At 43.3% G+C, this 17,096-nt stretch overlaps 1 protein-coding gene across 1 annotated transcript in view; it reads left to right on the top strand.

Moving 5' to 3' along the window:
• The window catches only part of ATR (ATR serine/threonine kinase), a 1,835,177-nt gene that overhangs the window by 393,323 nt on the left and 1,424,758 nt on the right, over window positions 1–17,096 (top strand). The window lies entirely within an intron of this gene.

Raw genomic sequence — 17,096 nt, 5'->3', positions numbered from 1 at the left:
GGTGGATTGTGAAATGAGTAAGTGAAGGTAGTGGAGGAAGGTTAACGGATGGATAGTGAAATGGGTGAGAGAGTAATAGTAGTGGAGTATCAGATTACATGGGGTGTGGAACAAGAGCATTGCCAATGTGTAGTTAGATAAAGATGTAGGGTGTTTTTGAAGAAGATAACATCATTGGTGGCTCTGAGTGCTGATGGGAGTGAGTTACAGAGTTTGGCAGTATAGAAGGAACAGAGAGCCTGACCAACGGGGAGTATAGGTCTTTGAACGACTAGTAGGGTCTCATTGTTTGATCTGAGTGGTCTTTTTGTGTGGTATTGAGTTAGAGATAAGGAAAGGTTTGGACAGTCGAAAGATTTATAGATTATTTTGTGGGCTTTGGTAAGCTGTTGATAGATGAGGTATTGTGGTAATTCAAGCCATTTTAGTGCGTGAAGAGAGGAACAGTGGTGGGAGGAGTAGGCGGCATTGGTTGCGAATCTTGCAATTTTGTTATAACAGGTTTCCATTTTGGTTTTTAGACATACCCGAATGTTTGTGAGTAAGGGGGCACCATATAATATGGTTGGTTGTAGGAAGGTATAGGCCAGGGTTTGTTTGATGGTGGGGCTGAGATAGTGTTTATGTCTGTATAGGTTTCCTAGCTTTTGGTGTTTTTTTTTAATGTTGTTGTGAATATGATGGTCGAAGGTTAAGCTTTCATCAGTGGTGACATCTAACAGTTTTGTATGTGAGACTACTTCTAAGGTGGTTTTATTAAGTGAGTAGATTTTGAAGTCATGTTTGTTTGTTGTAATTTTTTTAGGAGTGAAGAGAAGAAGTTTGGTTTTGTTTGGGTTGAGTGCAAGATGGTTTTCAATGGAAGAGAATGTTTGCTGAGTGTGTGAGTAGTTTGGGTATGGTTTTGGAGGTGCAGATTATTGTTGAGTCATCTGCATATTGAATAAGACAGTTGTTGGGAACACAAGAATGAAAGTCATTGATAAAAATACTGAAAAGAAGGGGGCCTAATATGGATCCTTGAGGAACTCCAGTGGGGGGGTATCTAGGATTGGTGAGGTAGAGGCATGCCATCTAGTGGATTGTTTTCTATTGGACAGGTAGTTGGAAAACCAGAGTAGAGTTGGTGGAGATATCACCAGAGTGGAGAGCTTGGAGAGAAGAAGGGAGTGGGTGATGGTGTCGAATGCCTTAGAGAGATCAAGGAAGAGGGTGGAGATAAGTTTTCCTTCATTGCAAGCTTGGTTAACAGTATTTGTGAATAATAGGAAAGCAGTGGCAGTACTGTGGGCAGGTCTGAAACCGTGTTGATAGGGGGAAAGAAGATTGTTGTTAAGTAGGTATTGATGGAGCTGGAAGTGTATGCATTTTTCTAGGATCTTGGAAATGGGGGATAGTATAGCGATGGGGCAGAAGTTAGAGGTGTCAGAGTTATTTCCACCTTTATGTAGGGGAAGAATGTATGTTTTCTTCCAGATGGTGGGTATGTATGATTCCTGGATTGATATAATTAAAAGTATACTGGCAGGGTAGGATATGGCTGCGGCTGATATTTTAAGGTATTCAGGGGGTAGGTTGTCAGGGGCATTGCTTCCTGGTTTTAGTTTGAGAAGAAGCTTGTTTATAGTAGAGGTAGGGATGGGGGAGATAGAAAATATGCTAGTGGGAGGGTTTGCAGGTTGGTTATTATTGGGGCAGTGATTAGTTTGACTAGGTGGAGGTGGGAAGGAGGCAGTACTTGTGATTGTTTCTATAAAGTATGAATTGAAGATGGAACCAATTTTTAATGGTGTTTTTTCTGGATATGGACAGGGATTACCTTTAGTACCAGGGTTTAATAGTGAGGCAATTGAGGTCCAGAATTGTCTTGGATTTTGCTTAAAATTATGCTGTAGTTTAATGTAGTGATCTATTTTATCATTAATGATTAGACATTTTACTTTGTTGCGAAGCTGTCTATACAGTTGGAGGTCAGTGAGATTTGTAGTTCTTTGCCATTTTTTCCAGGCTTTGTCTCGAGTGAGCATAGCCTGTCTGGTACTTTTGCAAAGCCAGATGGTGTGTTTTGATTTTACTCTTTTGCGATGGAGAGGGGCATGGCTCTCTAGGAGTTTTAGGAAGGTTGAATTAAAAAATTCATCTGCTTCATCTAGTGGGAGGGTTTTTAGTATATTCCAGTTAATAGATTTTAGACGGTTGGTAAAAGTATGTGGGTTGAAATTGGTAAGAGTTCTCCGCATTATGTAGGGATGTTGGCTGGGAGGTTTTAGATATGGCATAAGCTGGTTGGAGGTCGCTGATATTGCAGGGAAGAGTACCTGTTTCAGAGAATTTGTTAGGGTCAGAAACTAGGATCCAATATAAGATTGAGCCACTAGTATTGTTTTTGGCTGGTCTGGTTATTTCTGTGATCAATTGGGTAAAGTTATAGAGGTTGCTACTGTGGAGTATGAAACCGTCTGTTTTCTCTGTGCGTGCACGTTTATTCCTCCGGCTCAATCAACCAATCATGTAAGTACTATGGCTGGTAACAAATTGCTCACTGTAAATCTTATCGATTGAAGATTTAGGAGAGATACACTAATTAAAAAGCAAGCCAGTTGGAAAGAATATTAAGCAGGAGTGTGTGGGGTTAGAAAATCTGGGGTAAAGGCCTTAGCAGCAGTCGTACCGGAGGATCAGGAGAGAGTCCGTATTTTATTTAAACTTAGTAATAAAAAAGTTATACAGCTTTATTTATTAAGGCAGGCAGTTGTAGATGCATACTTCCTTTTCTGCCTTTTTCAGCTCTTGGGACAGCCGTGATTTAACTTTGCATGGTACTATAGAGCAGAAATACACCACCATGAATGAAAGCTTTTATGTGGGCAACAGAGGTTAGAAGTTAGGCTAAAGGAGCTAGGGAAGGAGAGAAAATAAAAAAGAGAGAATACATGAGGGCAATGTCAATTACAGAACTGGTTATAAGGTTTTAGGGGTGTATGAACAGAAAAGCAGCATCGGAATATATTACATGTTAAAGTAAGACAACACAAACAAATGAAGATTTGTAATGCTCAGCAAGTTTACATTACAAACAAGTGAGATCCAGTTATATTAACACTTTGTTAAAATTAGGATTTCACCAGCATGGCTTGTTTTTGGGCTTACTTTTGATAGGTACAGCAGCCTGTATGGAGCCATTTACATGTTTGTACAATGCTTCTGTGAATAATTCTGGATAGGTTAGACGAGGCATTGAATGATTGAAACAAACTGTCAACAATTAGTTGCTTTTTTTTAGTTTCTTTAGAATAGTTTCAGACTGTATTTTTTTTTTTTTGGTTTTTTTATTTGAATTTAAATGAAACAGCTTTTAACCTGCCACCCTCTCCCATATTGGTGAGAACAAGGTCCGATAAGTCTGAACCCTTGGTTGGAGTGTACTTTATCAAAGGCAATGTAAAAGGTATGTGTAAACAATGTGGTGTGGCAGTGGTGGCAGTTTGTTGGTTTGTATAGAGATGTAGAGTGAGTGAAAGTCTCCTAGTGTTCATAGTGTTGGATTGAATGTTGGCAGTAGGTCTATATAAGTAGATTGGGATTTTGAGAGACATAGATGGTGACCTATAGCTTGCTGAGATATGGTAAGAATTAAGGTGATTTTTATGGGGATGAACTCCTCTGGATTGACTACTTTAATACCACATGAGGGTGATAATGATTAATAATAGTTGTTACTCACCTCCACCTTTTATCCATGTTGCTGTAAATTGGCTAATGTGTCTAAGGCACTATAGCCTGCCACTGCCAAAGACTGCAGTGCAGCTTTAATGCACTTCGCAGGCGCAGCCAGATAGTACTCCTCCTCCAGAGGAGAGCTTGTAGGATGTGGAGTTTATTGTTTGCTCTCCTAGCATTGAACACATTGACTTTTAAGGCCCTCTGGGGGGTTTATTTTTCATTGTGATTTTTTTTTTTTTTTTTACTGCCCAAATGGTTTGGAGGGTGGATCAAAAATCTAAAAGTTGGGGCAAAGCAGGCCTCATAAAGCAACATGGTCTGTTGACCATGTCCTCTGAACATGACACATGCAGATGACCCTGGATTGGTCCTTCCTGGATTGGTCCTAAGAAACTAAGCCAATTGTTAGTCTAGCATTTTTTTTTCATATTCGGTAATTTTTCATGTTGCCAAATTTGCTAATATTACCAGTCAATATATATTTCACAGAGGACATAAATATTCTCTTCATGTAATCCAGAAAGGTATGTCTCAGGTTCTTGTCTCACACCTCATTACACCAGGAATGACTAATCTACCCTGTTATTAGTGGAATAGAAACTTCAGTTGTGTGTGGTTGTATAAGTCTGGTGTGTGTCGTATCTTCCATCTCCTCCATAAGTAGTAAATCTGTGTCCAGTCTGTGTGTCCCTAGCTTGATGGTCCTGATTGATTAAATTGCTAGCTTGCTTTTTTGCTTTTGGATTAGGTGGGTACTTTTTATTTTGTACTGGTTGAGAGATTGTTGAGACATTGCTGCTCTGTTTGCAGGTTTAGGTAGTCTGTTTACGTTTGGGGAGATTGCTTTTTAGTGCATCAGCATAAGATGGCCTATGTGTGTGGACACTGAGTGGTAGATGTAGTGTGTGTGTGTGTGTTTGTGTTTTTGGCAACCTTATTTGTATGTAAGATTTTTGCCTTGAAGGAAATTGTCTATGTATATTTGTCAGACACTGTGTTGGTGTCTTTATGACAAAAAGGTGGTCAGTGAACATGAGGTGATTGGCAAATTGTCTGAGTGCCCATATCTACCAAGCTGGCAACTGAGACATTTGGAAAGTGCATATCCACGTTGTCCAAGCCTATATTAGAGTGGGCAATTAGGGTTTGAGGACTGGGTTTTACAGAGGTCTTCTAGAGTAGATATTCTTAGTGTTTCACTGTTGCAGTCATCATATTTGGGTTATCTGCCTGCAGGTAGCCCTCAGGCCTGAATACCAGAGTCTTCGGAGATCTGTCTCAGTTGCTGTCCCTTCTTCCATGACGTCAGGTTGTCAGGGGTATAAAACATGCAGTCTACGCCATTACCCCAGTCTTTCTTGATGTGCGGTGCCCGAAGCAGAAGCAGTTCGCAAGTGCCGGTTGGCCGACTCCTGAAATTTTCATTTTCGAGTTTCAGACCCGAAGTCTTCAAAAAAGATAAGTACCCCATTGGGGATGCTTTTTCTTGCTCTAACCGATGTCAGTAAAAGATAACAATTGTCTTACCTGTGGAAAGCAAATACCTCATAGAGATTTTCATTCATACTGCATCCCTTGTTAGGCCCAGACCACGACGTCCCTTGCTGTCGGTTTTGTGCCTTGTTAATGCCCAAACTATTTGTCGTCGGGCTATTTTTGCAGCCAATTACTTTCGTACTCATTCTCTCTACTCTGAAATGGCTTCGTTAAGCCATCCGACTACAGATCTTACGAAAAAAACATAAGGATAAAGACAGAGACAAGACTGCATAGGTCCAAAACTGCCGACGAAGCTTCCATTAAGCTAGTCACCAGTCTGCCGGTACTCAAGTGAGGCGGTTTCGCAGTCCCTGATACCTGCTACTTCAGATTTGCAGGCCTCTACTGAGACCCATTCGGAGTCAGGTATGCTGCGAGATGCTTCTTCGACTATGGAACCTGCGGATGTCTCTACCTTGGATTGGTCCGGAGCCACTGTGCAGGCACCGGCTTCTGAGGGTGTATTCAGGCCTACGGACATTCATATTAAACTGACGCCATTGTTTTCATCCAGGCCAAAAATGTGCACTGTGCCTAGAAAACCGACGACCAAACCGCAGGCTCAGGCCCATATGCCTCAAAAACAAATGCTTAGAATGGCTGAAGACCTTATTACCATAATTAGGGGAAGCCAGCCTTCCCCCTCTGAGACCTAGAACTGATTTTCTTTCTGATTCTTCTGATCAGGAATCTGATATTTCTGCTTCTTCTGATTACCAGGATTTGCCCTTATCTACTTATGAGGATTCTGATGCAGAGGATTCCATTCCCTCTGCTTCCCCTCCAGAAGATCTTTCTTTCGGTGAAACCTTGCATACTCTTAGGGAGCATTTCCACTGGGAAAGCCAGGATTACTCTGAGTCCAAAAAAGCAACTTAGGGAATTTTTACTTCTGCCTCAAAACAGGCCTTTAGCTATGCCTCCTGCTCTGGACATTGTAGATGATGCTTTCTTGGAATCAAACCTTACAGCAGACACTTTACATCCAGCTCCCAGAAAACCTGACAGGTATTACAGAGTACCTGACTCTCTCAAGTGCCTCTTTAAGAATCCTGCGGATCCAGAGACCATTTCCCAAGGACTAAAACGCATTAAGGCTATTGCTGCCAAAAATCTTACCCCTTCTGATAGAGATTCTAGAGCCTTAGACAGGTGGGGTAAGAAGGTATACACTTCTGCTACTTTGGCCATTAGGGCTTTAAATTGCCAGTTTCATATGTTAAAGTATCAGCAGCATATTATGGGACTACTTAAACAGAAAATGATGCCGATTCCTGACTGTGCTGAACACAAATAATTGCAAGATTTAATGCATTCTGCAGAACAAGTTGGTAAACATACTTTGCAATGTGGTTTTGATGCTTTAGAAGCATCTTGCAGAGCTGCTGTCACTGGGTCTGTACTTAGAAGGCATGCCTGGCTTAAGGAATAAAACTTGCCAGATCATGTTAAAGCTAAATTACTGGATGCTCCCTTAAACCAAGACTGCCTTTTTGGCAATAAAGCAGAAGTCCTCAAAAGCATGGAGGAAAAAGCTAAATCTATGCAAACTGTTAAAGATTTCCTACAAGTACAGCCTCCCAGATTCAGTAGGCATTGGCCTTCAAAGAACTGGTCCTTTCCAGTCCCTTCCAGGCCTTCTCAGTCCAAACCCAGGAACAGCAGACCACCTAGTGTACAGTCTCAGGCTATGCACAGACCTAAGCAGTGGGGAGCTCCCACTTCCAAAGCAGGGAGTAGTAAGCCACCCCCCCTACAGAAAAATGGCACAATGACTTAACCTTAACCCTTCCAAGCCCTGCTCAACTACCTGCCCCCTTAGGAGGAAAGCTCGCCCTGCATGCACGAAACTGGGAACTCATTACCCATGACAAATAGGTTTTGAACATAGTCTCCCAAGGATACAGATTCCACTTCCACATACTACCAACCCCAAATGGTTGGACAGACCTACCCCCAAATCAATGGGCGGAGGCCCAACAGCAGGTTCTCTCTCTTCTCAGTATCTGGGCTATTCAGCCTGCTCCAGCAGAACAAAGGAGACAAGGTTTTTATTCAAGACTTTTTCTGGTACCCAGAAAAGACAACTCCTGGTGTCCTATCCTGGACCTCAGTATTCTCAACACCTTTCTGGTAATTCCAAAATTCAAAATGCTAACTCATCAACAGTTTCTTCCTATGTTAGCCAAGGATGCCCGGACGGCTACTCTAGACTTAAAGGAAGCTTACCTGCACATCCCAATAAGGGAATCTTGCAGGAAATACCTACGCTTCAGGGCAGGCTCCATGCACTATCAGATGTTCTTCGTGTTTCACTGTTGCAGTCATTACATTTGGGTTATTTGCTTGCAGGTAGCCCTCATTAAGGCCTGATTAACAAAGTCCTGGGTCCTGCCTCAGTTGCTGTCCCTTCTTCCATGATGTCAGGTTGTCAGGGGTATAAAACATGCAGCCTATGCCATTACCCCAGTCTTTCTTGCCGTGCGGTGCCCAAAGCAGAAGCAGTTCGCAAGTGCCGGTCGGCTGACTCCTGAAATTCAGAACTGAAGTCTTCAACTAAATTCAAGTACCCCATTGAGGAAACTTTTTCTTGCTCCTTACCAATGTCAGTAAAAGTTAATACTTGCATTACTTGTGGAAAGCAAATACCTCATAAAGATTTTCATTCATACTGTATTCCTTGCCTAGGCCCTGGCCACGAAGTACCTTGCTGTCGGTTTTGTGCTTTATTTAATCAGTATTCAGTATATTTTCGCCTCTAAATATTTCATTTCTCTGTTTAATTATCCAGAAATGTCGTCGGTTAGCCATCTGACTACCGGGATTCCGAAAAAATGCAAAGATAAAGACAGAGACAGGTCGGCAAGGTCCTAAACTGCCGACGACGCTTCTCCTAAGCCAGTCGCCAGTTCGACGGTACTCACTGAGGTGCTTTTGCAGCCCTTGATACCCACTACTTCTGATTCACAGGCCTCTACTGAAACCCATTCGGAGTCCGGTATGCCGGGAGATGCTTCAACTATGGAACCCGCGGATGTCTCTACCTTGGATGGGTCCAGAGCCGCTGTGCAGGCACCACCTTCTGAGGGTGTATTCAGGCCTATGGACTTGCATATTAAACCGATGCCTCCTTCTTTACTTAGGCCTAACTCTCGATCCATGCCTAAAAAACCGACGCCCAGGCCACATGCTCAGGCCTCTATGCCTAAAAAACAAATGATAAGAATGGCTGAAGATCTAATAACTCTAATCAGGGGTAGCCAACCCCCCCCCCCCTTCTAAGAGGCCTAAGACTGAAGTTGATTATGAATCTTCTGATCAGGATTCTTTTTTTTTCTGAGTCTTCTGATGATCTGGATTTGCCCTTATCTACTTATGAGGATTCTGATGCAGAGGACTCAATTCCCTCTGCTTCTCCTCCTGAGAATTTTTCTTTCCACTGGGAAAGCCAGGATTTTTCTGATTCAAAAAAGAGGCTTAGGGATTTCGTCTCCTACCTCAGCATAGGCCTTTAGCTATTCCTTCTGTACTAGACATTGTTGATGATGCTTTTTCAGAATCTAGTTTGGCCCCTGATTCCCTGCCTCCTGCTCCCAGAAAACCTGACAATATACTACAGGTTCCTGAGTCCCACGAGTTCCTTTTTAAAAATCCAGGGACCATTTCACAAGGGCCGAAGGGCATTAAGGCTTCTAACTGCTAAAAATCGTACCCCTTCTGATAGAGACTCCAGGGCACTGGATAGATGGGGTAAGAAGGTTTACACTTCTGCAACCTTGGTCATTAGGGCTTTAAACTGCCAGTTTCATATGTTAAAAGTTTCAGCAACATGTTATTGGACTGCTTAAACAGAAAATTATGTTGATTCCTGACTGTGTGGAAAATAAAGAATTACAGGATTTTATGCATTCTGCTGAGCAAGTTGGAAAGCATACTTTGCAATGTGGTTTTGATTCATTAGAGTCCTCTTGCAGGGCTGCTGCTACTGGGTCTGTGCTCAGAAGGCATGCTTGGCTTAAGGAGCTATCTTTGCCTGATCATGTTAAAGCTAAATTGTTGGATGCTCCTTTAAATCAGGACCGCCTATTTGGCAACAAGGCTGAGGAAGTTCTTAAAAAGATAGAAGCTAAATCTATGCAAACTGTTAAAGATGTTTTACAAGTTCAGCCTCCTACATTTAGTAGGCACTGGCCCTCTAAGAATTGGTCCTTTCCAGCCCCTTCCCAGGTCTTCTCAAGCCAAACCCAGACACAGCAAAAACCCCAGATTTCAGTTCCAGGGGAGACACAGAACTAAGCAGTGGGGGGCCTCCACTTCCAAATCTGGGAATAAGACTCCCCTATGGTAAACTGTCTCAATGACTTCCTTTTAAAATTTCCAAGCACTTATCAACTGACTGCCCCTTTGGGGGGAAAGATTGCTCTTCATGCAAAGAATTGGGAACTCATTACCCAGGACAAATGGGTTTTAAATATAGTGTTCCAGGGATACAGATTTCACTTCCCCATGTTGCCAACACCAAGTGGGTGGCTGGACCTACCCCCAAATCAGTGGGCAGAGGCCCCAAAACAAGTTCTTTCTCTCTTAAGCATGGGGGCTACTCAACTGGTATCAGAAGAGGAAAAGGGACAAGGTTTCTACTCGAGACTTTTCCTGGTACCCAGAAAAGACAATTCACGGCGTCCTATCCTGGACCTGTCTACTCTAAACACCTTTTTGGAGATTCCAAAATTCAAGATGCTGACTCTTCACCAGCTTCTTCCTATGCTAGGCAAAGATGCCTGATTTAAAAGAAGCATACTTGTACATCCCAATCCGGAAATCTTGCAGAAGATACCTACACTTCAAAGCAGGCTACATGCACTGTCAGTTCTCTGCACTGCCCTTTGGCTTATCTACAGTGCCCAGGGTATTCACAAAGTGCCTAGCTCCAGTTATTGCATTTTGCAGGCAAAGAAATATTCAAATATACCCATACCTGGGTGATTGTCAAATTCAGGCAGAAAGCCAGGACATACTTTTGATTCATCTGGCCTTTGTGCAAAGGGTTCTAACTTGTCTGGGGTACACCATAAACGAAAAGAAATCACACCTGGTACCCTGTCAGCAAATTATATTCCTGGGAACAAGCTTGAATACAACTTCCTAGATGGCTTACCTCAGGCCAGAGAAACACATTCATTTGACAACCTACTTCAAACAAGTGGCCACAAAAACCCTGCTATCTGCAAGACAAATGCTGCAAGACTTTGGGTTTATGGCCTCAGTGGTATCTAAAAAGCCTATGGTGTCAACATTCTCAAGACCTGGAAACATTGATTCCTATCATACCTTGCCTATGCCTCGAGTTCCTTTGGTGTGCAGAGGCCTGCCACAAAAACAAGGGACTACCTTTCACACCACCCCCTGCTGCCCAAACCCTAACAGACGCATCAGACTATGCATGGGTGGGCTCACCTGGCAGGGAAGTGCATTCAGGGCAAATGGTACCCAAGTCAAATGCACCTACATATCATTCCAAAAGAAATGTTAGCTGTACAGAATGATCTGACAGCCTTCAAGGACCACATTCTTCCAGGACAACTAATGGTAAAGACGGACAACATCACTGTTATGTGGTACATAAACAAACAGGGGGGTACACATTTTTACCCCCTCTGCAGACTAGCCATGGCATTGTGGAACACAGCCTTGAGCTACCAAGTGTACCTACAAACTCAATTCCTGCCAAGAAAGTTAAATACACTGGCAGATGGACTAAGCAGAAACCTCATGGGCCCACATGCGTGGAAACCAGAACCAAGGATTTTCAACATGTTGACAAGCAAATGGGGGAGCCCAGATATAGACCTGTTTGCCTCTCCCCAGAACTACCAATTGGACAAATTTTGCACAAGGACTCCCCACAAACAAGCCTGGAAAGTGGATGCTGTGTCCTTCAGCTGGAAAAACCTATCAGTCTATGCCTTCCCCCTTCTGCCTCTGCTCTCCAAAGTACTACTAAAAATCAAACAGGACAAACCAAGGATGATTTTGATTGCTCCAGACTGGCCGCGCCAACACTGGTACCACTCCTGCGCAGTGTGTCACTGTTATCTCCATGGCTTCTGCCTCAGACTCCTTCCCTGCTGTCTCAGCAGGAGAACCAGATTCTGCACCCTCAGCATTTAACACTGAACCTTGCAGCCTGGCTAATTACTTAATCTCTCCTTTACCATCCCTCAGCAAACCTGTGATGGATATTATTTTAGAGGCAAAGAGGCCTAGTATTAGAAAATCTTATGCTGAAAAATGGAAAGGATTCTGTGCCTGGAACCAATCTCAAGGGATGAGCATAAGCAGCGCACAATTTACCTCAGATTTTACAATACTCAACTGAGATGCTTCACAAGGGACTGTCTTTTTCATCCATTAAAATCCACATCTCAGCCATTTCAGCTCATTGTAACACAGAACCTCCCCTTTTCTCTCATCCACTGCTGAAGCAGTTCCTCAGAGGGGCCAAAAATTTGAGACGACCCAGGAGAGCTCCAACCCCAGCCTAGGACCTTAACTTTGTCTTGGAGAAACTCACTTTACCTCCTTTCAAGCCAGCTGCTACTGCAGACTTAAAATTTCTTTCTTGGAAAACAGCTTTCCTTTTAGTAATCACTTCAGCTAGAAGGGTATCTGAATTACAGGCCCTCATGGCAGTGGAGCCTTTCATTATCATTCATGCGGATAGGGTGTCCCTCAGAACCAATCCATCCTTCATGCCCAAGGTGGTGTCCAGTGTGGCTCTTAATCAGTCCATTCATTTGCCAACCTTCTTTTCCAGTTCACAGAATAAAGGGGAATGGATACTGCATTCCTTAGATGTGCACAGACAACTTAGATTCTACTTGGACAGGACTAAACCTCAAAGGAAATCTGAACAACTGCTGGTGGCATTTGCTGCAGGGGCAGAGGGGAAGGCTATTTCAAAGCAAACCATTTCAAAATGGATAAGCCATTGCATTCATTTCTGTTATAAGCACCATGGAAGCCTATCTTCCAGGGGATCAGACCTCACTCCACCAGGGCTGCATCTATCTCTAAAGCCTTTCTCAGAGGCATCCCTACCAGGGTCATCCTGGAAGCTGCTACCTGGCATTCTGTACATACTTTCACCAAGCATTATCATTTGCCAATTTTCTCTAAATCCAGAGCTGGCTTTGCCACTGCAGTCTTGCAGGGCCTTATAGCTGGCCCTAATGCTACCTAAATTCCTCCTCTCAACCATAGCTTTGGGAATCTACCCAAATGTAATGACTGCAACAGTGAAACACGAAGAACATAGAACAGTTGTGTACACTTACCATGAATGTAGATTTTCGAGTATATTCACTGTCACAGTCCTGGTTACCCTCCCTCCAGCCCCCTAACTTCTTTTGGTTATACCTCTACTTTCCTTTACTATGTTTAAAAGCTTTTTTGGTGCATTTGCCTTTTTATTGGAGGTGTATCTTTGTGCTTTTATATTTAATTGCTTCACATTAGGGGGCACTTGACATCTGGGACAAGAAAAACTGATGTAATGGCATCGGCTGCATGTTTTATACCCCTGATGACCTCTGACGTCATGGAAGAAGGGACAGCAACCGACACAGGACCCAAGACTTTGTTAATCATGTTAACTGAGGGCTACCAGCAAGCAGATAACCCAAATGTAATGACTGCAACAGTGAATACACTTGAAACATCTACATTTATGGTAGGTGTACACAACTACTTTCTCTGCACTTCCCTTTGGCTTATCTACTCCGCCCAGGGTATTTACAAAATGTCTAACTCCAGCCATTGCATTTTGCAGGCAGAGAAATATTCAAATTTACCCATACTTGGACAATTATCTGATTCAGGCAGAAAGACAGGACTTGCTATTACAACACCTGGCATTCGTAAAGAAACTTCTAACCTCACTGGGGTACACCATCAACGAAAAGAAATCTCACCTAGTACCCTACCAACAGATTGTATTCCTGGTTGCAAGCTTGAACACAACTTCCCAGGTGACATTCCTCACTCAACAGAAACAAGTTTATTTGACAGCCTACTTCAAACTATTGGCCACAAAACCCCATCTCTCTGCAAGGAAAATACTGCAAGCCCTGCGGTTCATGGCCTCTTGCATTCTACTAATTCCATATGCAAGACTGCATATGAGGAAACTCCAATGGTATCTAAAAAGCCTATGGTGTCAACATTCTCAGGACCTGGAGACAATAATTTCTATCATTCCTTGTATGAAGACAGAGTTCCTTTGGTGGGCAGAGGCCTGCTACCTCAACAAGTGACTCCCTTTCACTCTATCCCCTGCCACCCAAACCTTAACAGATGCATCAGACTATGCATGGGGGGGTTCACATGGCAGGGCGGTGCATTCAGGGCAAATGGAACCCGAAACAAATGCACCTGCATGTCAATCAAAAAGAAGTGTTAGCTGTGCAAAATGCTCTGACAGCCTTCAAAGACCGTATTCTTCCAGGACAACTATTGGTAAAGGCATACAACCACCACATTTATGTGGTACATAAACAAGCAGGGGGGAACCCAGGGAACCCAGTTGTACCCTCTCTGCAGACTAGTCATGGCTCTGTAGAACACATCCTTGAGCTACCAAGTACACCTACAAGCTCAGTTCCTGCCAGGCAAACTAAATTCACTGGCAGACAACTTGAGCAGAAATCTCATGGACCCACACGAATGGAAACTAGATCCCAAAATGTTCAACCTCTTGAGGAACCAATGGGGGACCACAGAGGTAGACCGGTTTGCCTCCCCTCAGAACTACCAATTGAACAAATTCTGCAAAAGAACTCCCCACAGTCAAGCTTGGAAAGTGGATGCCCTGCCCTTTACCTAGGAAAGCCTCTCTGTTTATGCCTTTCTCCCTCTGCCTCTCCTCTCAAAGGTTCTACTAAAGATCAAACAGGACAAGCCAAGGACAATACTGATTGTACCAGACTGGCCACGCCAGCACTGGTATCCCCTCTTGCGCAGTATGACACTGCTACAACCATGGCATCTGCCTCAGACCCCCTTCCTTGCTGTCCCAACAGGTGGGCCAGATTCTGCACCCTCAGCTTCAAGCCCTGAACCTTGCAGCCTGGCTAATTCCTTGAGCTCTCCTCTAGCATCCGTCAGTAAGTAGGTGCTGGATGTCCTTCTGTAGGCAAGAAGACCTGGTACTAGAAAATTCTATGCTGAAAAATGGAAAAGATACTGTTCCTGGAGCCAGGCTCAGGGGATGGGCACAACGGTGCCCAGCTTACCTCATATTCTACAGTACTTAACAGAAATGCTTCACAGAGGCCTATCCTTTTCGTCAGTCAAAATCCATGCCTCTACCATTTCAGCACATTATAATAGAGCCACCCCTCTTCTCTCACCCCTTGCTAAAACAATTCCTTAGAGGGGCCAAAAATTTAAGACTCCCAGCACAGCTCCCACTCCAGCCTGGGACCTTAACTTTGTATTGGAAAAGCCCCCCCCCCCCCTTTGAGCCAGCTGCAACAGCAGAGTTGAAATTCCTTTCTTGGAAAACAGCCTTCCTTCTAGCCATCACTTCAGCAAGAAAAGTATCTGAATTTCAGGCCCTCATGGCAGTGGAACCCTTCATTATCTTCCATGCGGACAGGGTTTCCCTCAGGACCAATCCTTCCTTTATGCCCAAGGTGGTGTCTAGTGTGGTCCTATATCAGTCCATTCATTTGCCTACTTTTTTCCCTAATCCACAAAACAAAGGGAAGCGAATACTGCACTCTCTGGACATGCACAGACAACTTAGATTTTATTTGGACAGGACTAAACCTCTCAGAAAATCTGAACAGCTGCTAGTTGGCTTTGCTGCAGGGGCAGAGGGGAAGGCCATTTCAAAGCAAACCATTTCCAAATGGATAGCCCATTGCCTTAAGTTCTGTTACAAGTACCATGGAAAACCTACCCCACAGGGGATAAGATCACATTTCACCAGGGCTGCATCTACCTTTGCGGCTTTTCTCTGAGGAATCCCTACCAGGGACATCCTAGAAGCTGCTACCTGGATCTCTGTACATACCTTCACCAAGGCTTACCACATGCCTGTCTTTTCTAAATCCAGAGCTGGATTTGCCACTGCAGTCTTGCAGGACTTAATAGCTGGCCCTAATGCTCTTTAACGTCTTCCTCCCTTCCTTAGCTTTGGGAATCGACCCAAATGTGATGACTGCAACAGTGAAACATGAAGAACATAGTACAGTTGTGTACACTTACCATAAATGTAGATGTTAGAGTGTATTCACTGTTGCAGTCCTGGTTACCATCCCACCAGCCCCCTGACTTCTCTTGGCTCTACCTTGCCTTCTTGTTTGGTATATTTATTTTTTCTGGTGTATTTGCTTTTTGATGAGGGTGTACCATACCATATAATTGCTTCCTGTTGTGGGGGCACCTGACATCTGGGGCAAGAAAAACTGATGTAGTGGTGTCGGTTGCATGTTTTATACCCCTGATGACCTGAAGTCATGGAAGAAGAGACAGCATCCGACGCAGAAATCCGAAGACTCTGGTATTCAGGTTGGCTGAGGGCTACCTGCAGGCAGATAACCTAAAAGTGATGACATGACTGCAACAGTGAATACACTCAAACATGTACATTTATGGTAAGTGTACACAACTGTACTTTTCTAGGGTTAGGGACTTGAGTTAAATGGTGATAGGATATGGTGTTAGTGCCTGATGTGCAAGCTAACTGCTCTGCTCGACTTGGTGCAATGTGCCACTTAATTGCAGATTACAGTCCTAGGTTGTTTTATAGGTTAACTTCTGTGGTTTTCTACTCGTATAGACAGGCCACCACCTACTGCCACTAGATGGAATATCCCACTCTTCTTAATATAAAAGCATAAAAAAGATTGCTTGAGAGTGTATGTTACCACAAAGCAACTTTAACAAACTAGCATGACAAGGTGATTTCAAGTCTATTAGACCAAAAGCAAGACAGTTAAGGAAATGCAGAAATGCCGGCTTTAAATACAAATAAATTATTATTTTTATTTATTTTATTTGCAGTTGTTTAACCAGGATAGTCCATTGGGCCAAAAGAACCCGTTTTCAGTAGAGTCCTGGGGAGAAAAGCTCCACACACACATTACATAAAGATTACAGTGATTAACATTTTAACAATTCCTGAATACTGAGGTTACAGTCAAAAATAGTTGTTTTTTTTTTTTTGAAGGGGAACATTGCTCTAGTAGGATTAAGAATAAGTAGTGAGATGCAGTAGGCTTAGGATTTGCTAGATGCAAATAAGTTGTTTACTAGAAGCAAGTATGAATTTGCTATCTGGAATTTGTGAGATGGAAAACTGTAGGAAGTGGGAAATAGGTTATGAGGGATGGGAGCAGGAGCATTCCCATGTGGATGTTAGATGTGAGTGGAGCGATTTTTTAAATGATGGGAGGCTAGTGATGGTACGAATGGAGGGAGGGAGTTCCATAGGCGTGCTAGGGAAAAGGACAGGAGGTTTTGTCCTGAGGGGCGAAGGGGTCTGTAAACTTCTATTAGGTTTTGATTGGTTGATCTTAGAAGTCTTTGAAGTCTTGCACAAATAAAACAGGAAATCAGTAGTTGATCACCAGAATAGCTTCTAGAAGTGTGATTTTTAAATGCAAGTACTTAGCTTGTGCCTGGATGGTATACAATGCAAGGAAATCACTTCAGAGGCACAGGTGAGAACACCAGGAGTTGTTGAGCTCTGTGTGATTTAGCCAGGAGCCTATCAAACACAATACATTTGTACAGGCATTTTAAAAAGAAGGAAGCTGTGCAGAATC

Source organism: Protopterus annectens, chromosome 5.part0, assembly GCF_019279795.1.
Source record: "Protopterus annectens isolate FY-2018-M chromosome 5.part0, PAN1.0, whole genome shotgun sequence".
Classification (NCBI taxonomy): Eukaryota; Metazoa; Chordata; order Ceratodontiformes; family Protopteridae; genus Protopterus; species Protopterus annectens.
Note: the sequence above shows the minus strand (reverse complement) of the source record. Positions and strands in the feature narration are given on the sequence as shown.